Here is an 8,556-nt window from a genome sequence, read left to right as displayed (position 1 = left end):
GTGCCAATTCTCCCACGTAACAAGTGATAGAATATGAGGAAATGGACTCAAATTGCACCCAGGGAGGTTTAGATTTGATATTAGGAAAAATTTATTCACTGAAGGGGCTATCAGGCATTTGGTACAAGCTGCCCGGGGCAGTGATGGAATAGCAGTCCCTGGAGGTATTCAAAAAACTTGTGGATGTGGCACTTAGAGTTTAGTGGTGGACCTGGCAGTTTTAGGGTAATGCTTGGACTTGTTCTTTTCCAACCTTGATGATTCTGTGATTAATTATTCAAAATAACTGTCTTGAGAGGGACCAGTGATGCAGGGCACTGAACATGGTGAGAGTTGTGGTCCACACAACTTTGTGCTTTGTGAAGACCAGAGAAGGATTGTGTGTAGCTTTGTCAGGTGGAACAAAGGGTGGCATGAGTTAATATAATAGTCTGAAAGGGGAAAGAAGGCAAGAAAAAAAAGGGAGAGAGAAAAGAAGGTAGAGCTGAAGCTGAGACATCCAGAAGATTAGAAGTGAAAAAGCCAATTAGCAGCAAGTAAGGAAAGTCCAGAGTTCCCTTTGTGCCCTTTGTAGCTGCAATCCTCAGACGTGAGTGGCACCTGTGGGTCTCTGAGGGAACCCACATGGCCTGATATGCCACAGCTCTCAACTATGCCTGTGCTGTAGAGACCAGCTCTGCAACATGGGAGTGCTGGGGGGTTTTTCTTCTAACGTATGTGGTTAGACGAGATAGTCTCTTCTGGCAAGGAGCTTCCCAAAGACACCTTGCTAGTTCCCATTTTCATTTGTAAGAATTTATTTATCACTTGGTTTCATTATCTGTCATATCAGCAAGTCATATCCCATGTAGTCCAGAGGGGTTTTGATCTAGAGCCATTGATGGAATAGGAGATAGGTGAAGTTGTGCTGCACCAGTTGTTAAAGGCACAGGTTAGCCTGGGTGAGGGAGAAAGGGTGGTTGGCACTTCACTGTCAGCACTTACACTCAGACATGAGGTGAAAAAATTGAATTGTTTCATTGCACTGAACCGTTGTGTTTCCCTTCCTTTTAGCTCATGGACACACACTCATGAAAAAGTTTTGACCATCCCACTTGGTAACTGTACCTCTTTCAAAGTGACAAGCCCTTCTCTAATCCTTAGCCCTCTGCAGCCTGGCCTTTTCCTCTCTCTTTGGTAGTGCTACAAAAGAAAAAGTTTGCCAAAGGTCTTTACATTTGAGCATAAAGCTTGTTTGCTCAGTTGCTAATGAAGTTATACTGAATTAAATGTGTCACAATTTGCTGGTTTTCTTGCATCTAAACATCAGATCTAACACTTAGCTAGCTGATTGTCTTTTTCCATACTGCATTAATCCAGAGGTAGATGATGATGACCTTGTTAAATACTATACAGAATGAGATTTTCAGTGCCCTGGAAGTTAAATTGCATACTGTCGAGCTGTTATTTCTAGCCCCTTAACTAACTTTTTTTTTTCATCTTTTGTGATGGAACTGGAAGTTTTAATTAATTTATTTATTCAAACTGTATTCCTGATCTATTTGTGTATAATCTTTAGTTTTGCATAAAATATTTGACTTGTGACAGGTAATTGCATAGCTGGTTTTTGCTGTATGCGTTATCAGTTATCCGTAAGTCATAGCAATTTGCTAAAACAGATCATTAGGTCAAACACTTCTGTAGAAATCAAACAAACTAGTTCTGAGAAATGCTTTCCATTACTCCTGCTGCTGGCTTAGGAAAGACAATTTAATTTATTGCGTTTTAAGAGACAGTCAATGTTCATTTCAAGTCACATTATCTTCGGTGGAAAAAGGAGAAAGATGCTGGGCCAATTTACCATTTGTGGAATGTGAGCTAAAGGATTAAAGGATATTGTATCAACAGAACAAAGGTTTTAGGGGCTGTGTTTTTGAATCAAGACAGTGTGCAGATAGGTAGTACTTTTTTGTACTTTTTGAAAAATGAAAATATCACTGTTCCCTGGTCCTTCAAGACACATCATGTTGCAATGTCCTGAAGTGGCTGCAGAAAGCAAGTAAAACCAGTAATCTCATCTTTGTAAATTAGCTTTAATATAATTATTGTTTGTATGTAATGTAATGATGTTATTGCTACTTCAAAAAAATCTAAATTTATATGGAAGTTTTTCTTTACCTAGAGAATAGTCTTGGGGTACTTTGTGGATTTTTGTCTAAAATACCAAGATCCTGGAGTGCTGAATGTCACATATTCATTCCAGAGGGCATGCCAGCCTCAGCTGCACTGGACTGAAAATGGCTGCTGTTTTCTGCCAGAGCCTACAGAGTTGATCCAAAAGATAAAAAGTTGCCCTGCAGAAAAAAACCAAAACTATAGTAAATACTCTACTACATTATCTACAAATTTATCAATGAATGCAGATTATTTCTTTTCATTATCATCTTTTCTGTGTTTTGCTTGTTTTGCTCCTCCCAAGGGACTGCATGGGAATAGCATGTTGACTCTAAGTATAAATTAAATGTTTGTCTAAAAGAAAAACTATTAAAATGTAATTCTGGGCAGGATGTGCCTGTCAGCAGGAAGCTTCCTAAAATACCCTGTGTTTTAAGGATGGAATTTTAGAGTAGGAGGGAAGTGTAGAATTGCTATTTACCTGTCTGATGCTGCTTTTGACACACATGATGAGCCAGCTTCATTTGACTGTCACCTCCTTAGGAGGCAGAATTCCTCGGCCCACACTTTGCTTAGCATTGACTACTTCTTTATTTACTCTTTGTGTCTTTGCATTTTATCTGGACTGTGCATTTTCAGTGAAGCTCCAGTTAAAGACAGGCTTCTCAGTCAAGGCATTGTAGGAGGGCCCACAGAGCCTCCCACACAGTGCCTTCCTCAAAGAGAGATAGGGATGTCTGTTTCTTTGAAGAAGCACTTTTGAAACAAAAGGGATTCCCCTATGCCTCTGACAATTTTTTTCCCCCACCACACATGTACAGAGCCATCAAACTGATGGGCCTCCTTCCATTTGTCAGATTTTTCAAAGTGACCAGATTTTAGGATTTCCCCCTAGGAAATGCTGCATGTGCCATGTCTCTTTGGGTTGCCTCTGGGGAATGCCTGTGAGGAGCTGTGGGCAAGGCAGTGGATGAAGGAGAGCTTTGACAACCAGGGCTGAAGGAACATCATTCAGAGAACTGGGAGGTTCAGGACAGTGAAATCTTGGAGAAGGTGTAAACTAATTCAAAACCTTTTCCAGTCTCCTTTGCCCCTTTTGTGTCTATTTGGATTTTGCCTTCTCAAGGCCCTCAGTGACCTTTTCCTTTATAATTACTGTGGCCAGCAATAAGAACCAAAACAGCAAGTCATTAAAATGGGCAGAAAACTTGCAATTACAATGCCTTGGCATGAGCATTTTGTCTCTGAAAGAACTTAAGCACAGCTTAGAAATCAGCAACCACAGTTTGGCACTTTTCTTAGCTACCAGAGCAACTGGCAGAATTTGAAATCAGTCAGATTTGCAGGGAGGAAAAAACTGGTGAGTTTAAAAACAAGAACACAGCAAGACCATGTCTGAATAAATTTCTAGTCGTCTGCACATAGACCATTTATTGAGAAAGATAAGAAAAACTAAATTTTCATAATCCTGATTACATGCAGAGGATTGACCCAGATGCATGATTTTAGCTGTATTTATTATATTTAAACACAATGTCTTCACATGTGTTTACTGGAATGAGGATCCACAACCACTTAAATGCCTCTTAAATATTCCTGTTTAAAAAAGAAACTATTGGATTCATACATATTAAGAAGTAATGTATATGGCTGTGGTGCTCTAGAATTAATTAGGTCTCTAGTTTTAGAATCAAGAAGATATTTTCTCATTGCTTACAAAATAAAATAGTTAAATCCTCTGCTTAGATCTGAAAGTAGTTTTGCCCACAGCAATCAAACTAATATTTTCTTTATAGCTCATTCTCTCTGTAAGCCTTATGCTGATTTCATTAGACTTTAGATCAGGTTCCAAGTAACTAATTATATTTATAGTGTAGTTTCTTTGCTCAGAAAAACTAATTTAGTTAAAGGAGATGGTGGGAATGGTGAAAGGTGAAGTAGTATTCCTTTGCATTACCTTGTCCAGTGCAAAATAGCAGGAAAACTGTGTTCATAAGCCCCTCAGTATGAAGCTGAGCAGCAACCTTCATGTTTTCAGTATTTTGTGGGAGCATAGTGATAAGCAGTTGATATATGGACTTTTCCTTTTATATTAAGTAGGGTTGATATATTTTTGGCATCAAAAATGGGGTCAAAAAGAACTGGCCATCTGAAAGTGATGAAAAGTAAAAATGTGAGAACTTCCATGTTTTTCCGTATGCTTCATTGCCTCAAGTCTCTTTCTAGCATTTCTTAATAGACTTTCTCCCATGCAGCTCTATTGCAAAGCCACCACCCTCCCTTTTATCACTTTCCCACCCTTGCCACAAATCCTCTCTCACCTATAACCCACAGGCCTGCCTCTATTTCCTCAACCCAGACCTGCTGCTCCACTCATGCTCCTCTCTGAAAGGGCCTGTGCTGCATCTGTGCTTCTGTTACTGCCTTCCTAAATGCTGCCACAGGCTTCTCTCAGCTGGCCCTACCCACAAAGGTAAAAGACCCTTTCAGCTTTGGTTTCTAGGATTTAAAAAGCTTGGACAAAAGCAGGTTTGTTTAGCAGCTTTACTTTGCTGAAGGATATGAAGGTTTCATTCTTGCATCGCTAGCATTGATTCTCTTTCTCTAAACTGGCTCTAGTATCCTAATTCCACAGCTGTGTTTCTCTGGACAGTACATTATTGCTTTCCTTGCCCTTAGAAACTGATGCATTTTCAACATACAGTGAACATCACATATCCAGAGTGCTCAGTCAAAAAAATTCTGGATTCTTTTATTTTTCCTCTCTGAGACTGTAATGCAAAGAAATAGACCCATTTCAAGTTCGCTTTCTGACAAAAGGTCTGGTATTTGACACAAATCTGTAGGCTACAAAGCTCTATTGGGTCATTAAATGCTGGATCTTGTTAACATTCTAGTGGAAGCCTGAAGAATTTTGATGGTCTGACACATAACATCATGCTCTGATCTAAAGTTTATGGAGAACCTTAAGTTACCTCCTTTTTTTTTTTTTTCCCTGTATGTTTCCATTCCTGAGAAAAGCAAGAGCTGCAAGACTGGCTTATATATACTCATTCAATTAATCAAGTGAAAGTGAATCAAACCTTTCCAGACAATTTTGTTTGAAGTGTCTGCACTCTTCTCTGTATCGCAGGAGGTGCCAACACTAGTGGGAGTTTGCCTGAGGTGAGAGCTGTGGGTTTGGATGTATTCTTCCATTTTTATTAGGCCTTACACTCACAGGAATTTTGTGCTTTTTAATCTTGTAACTGTACAAAACTTATCTGGGTATGGAGGAAAATAACTTTAGTGAATTGCTTAATTTTTCTCATAGCCGTTCACATTACGTTTTGTGAGCTAGTCAAACTTAAAAAATTCCAAACCCACTTTTATAGCAAGAAGGTGTTTAACTAAAATTCTTGTGCCATACATCTAACCAGTAATAAACCAGCAGCTCAGCTGAGCTACCAAGATACATCAGTACTGCATAGTTCTTCCCATTTGGGCCTTCATTTCATTGTATACATTTAAGCATTTTAATTTCCTTTTCTGCCTTTATTATCTGTATGCTTTTCTTTGAAATCCTTTATAAGGAATGACTTCTAGCAAAAAGCAAATTGTGAAAAAAAAAATCCGGCTAAGTATGTTAAATATTTATTGCTCTTAATATTCAGAGTATCACTGCAGAATTGAGTAGTATTTATTTGCAGTGCAGTAGCACTGAGATTTCCCATGCTGGTAAGCATAATACAAGGCACTCACACTCCCTGTAATCTTTCAAAACAAGAAAAGGGACTGAAAGTGAGACCAGGACATGAAGAAGCAAACAATATTTTGGAAAGGTCTTGTGGCAAGTACTATGCAATGCATTTATTTGTGAATATAATTAATTATGCAGTTAAGCAGGACTTGTATGCTACTTCACATAATCAAAATTGGATCAAATAACATCTGATATCTTGTCATAAGAGTATACCAAAAGGATGGTAATATGATAACTGTCTCCCTTTTATTTTTATATATAAGGTACAAACTAATGAAAGAAGAGACCTGTTTAGTCTGTACCCTGGGACTGTAATTCTACACAAGAATAGTCATAGATTATTACACTGGAAGTTTTGACTTAGCACCTCAGACTATCTATTTCTAAGATCTCTAAATTCTTTGCAATAAGTTTTTCAGGACAGGTTAATACTTGAAATGTTTTGTTACAGTCTTTTAGCTACTCTCTCCAGAACTGGTTTTTAGGATTCATCGTTTAGCTTCTAAAGGGTCATCTAACTCTCATGAGGTGGAGCTTTGATCTGAATTAATAACTTGTTTGTTATAAAGAGTAATGCTCAAAATCATGAATTGGATCTTTCAGTTATGGGAGTGGGGAGATGGATGCTCAAGGCAGACATAGGACAACATAAGCAGATCCCATCTGAAATTTTACTAGAATGGGAAATGTAGGTAGATGAATACAGTTGGGTCTCTCACAGCTTCAAACACAGCAGTAAAAAGACAGTTCAGTGTTTTATTTCCTGTCTGTCAGTAAAAAGTGCAATATAGAATTATGGACAAATACTAGTACCAAATTTTCATATGAACATCTTAACAATTGGCTAAAGCTGAAAAGAAAGCTGCTGTCTGCAGCAGTGAAGGCGCATTCTCTGGTGTTCCAGTGTGAAAGCATCTTGCATTTGTAGATCTAGGCTGTGACCATGAACCCCCATCTGTCTCTCTGCACACCTCCTGCAAAGCCACAAAAGTGTAATTTAGGTAAAAATGAACAGGCCAAGTGCATTCTGTGTGCCTGACACCCCGTTCCTCAAGTCAGAGCAAGATTTTTAAATAAACTGGGCTAATTCTTCCCAACTGCACTGGGGAATAATGCTTTTTTTCCATCATCTTTTGGTAAAGGCCCTTGTGCAAAGTATATGTTAATCCATGCTTTTAAAGAATGAGACAACTTGCAATAGAAAAACCCAAAGCATTCATATCAGAATGCTATCTAGTTACAGACACTGGAATACTTTTGATGGATCTAATATTTAGCCTTTTGCTGGAAGGCAATTTTAAAAGAACCAACTAGTTAAACTTGAGATACTTCTATTTCCTCATAAGATTTACTTCTCCTCCTTAATCTGTAACTCCATAGTGAGTTTCTCTAACCATCAATACAACAGTACAGCAATATTGCCTCATCAGTCATGATTTACTTAATGTTTTCTGAATTTAGTAATATTTGATTAAAATTTAATGTGAACATATCATATCATGACACATATATTATTGCATCCATTAATCAGGTAACCATAATAATGAAATGTCGGAAGATTGGATGAAAAAGGAGCTGAAGTCTTTGATATATGTTTGGCATGGGTTTGTGAGTGATTAACGAAAAGATATCCAGTCAATTGTGTAAAGCTTCATTAATATACATTTACAATAATCTATGTACTGTATCATCAGATATTTTTAACCTTAGTTAAACTTGATTTTTTAATTTACTGAATGACACTAAATATTAATAATCCTGAAAAATATATCGTATTCTATTAACTCTCATAATGCCAGAATGATTCATAATGTGTCGTAATGCTTTTGTAGCAAACTATGTAAAATGTAAAAATATGGTCAGAGTTAATGGATCAGTTTTTTTAAAGGTGGAACAATAAATGCTTTATGCATGGCTCTATAAACCTCAAATTACACAATCGTATTAAAATAAATGTAAGTTGGTGTTTCCATCTACTTTTTTAATATGCAAAGCTATATATTGTCTAATCTAGCAAAGCAGCTACTCCAGTTTGGTAGGGGAGATATTGATAACAGTAACACCTGAGTTCATACTCATAAATATCTTGTTGATCATATGAAAACTTTCTAGATTAAAAAAAAAATCCAAACAAAAGTTGAAATCCTTAGGCTTCAGCTCATGAAGCAGGATTAGAACATGTTCTTCAGGTAAACTTTGAGAAATGTGTCATTATTTTCTTGGTATTTGTGAAAAGAAACCATTAAAGCAGTAATGCTACAGCCTGGATCCATGTAGGAAGTTCTTTATTGTGCGAGGGATCTTGTTGGGGCTGTTTGTCATGGCAGGAGTGCACATGGGGCTCTTGAGTCGTGTGTGTTCTTGCACTCAGGGCTGGACACACATCAGAACACACGTGCTTCATTGGTAATGATGCTGAATGTTCCCAATGATTTGCAGTACACGTGTCCCTTATTGTTTAGGGCATGGAGCAAGCTTGCAGTGTGTCCTGGAGGTACTGCTTGAAAAGCTGTGGCTGTTATACATCTGATATTTGTCTCATATCTTCTCTCACTTCTGGTGAGAATTCAATTTATTTAGTTTTCATATATTGATTACTGTGAATCATAGAGAACACATTCACTTTTTTCACTGCAGCTGCAGGTAGCTATGTACAAGTT

The sequence above is a fragment of the Catharus ustulatus genome, chromosome 8, assembly GCF_009819885.2.
Source record: "Catharus ustulatus isolate bCatUst1 chromosome 8, bCatUst1.pri.v2, whole genome shotgun sequence".
In the NCBI taxonomy this organism is placed as follows: domain Eukaryota; kingdom Metazoa; phylum Chordata; class Aves; order Passeriformes; family Turdidae; genus Catharus; species Catharus ustulatus.
This window is presented reverse-complemented; position numbering follows the sequence as displayed.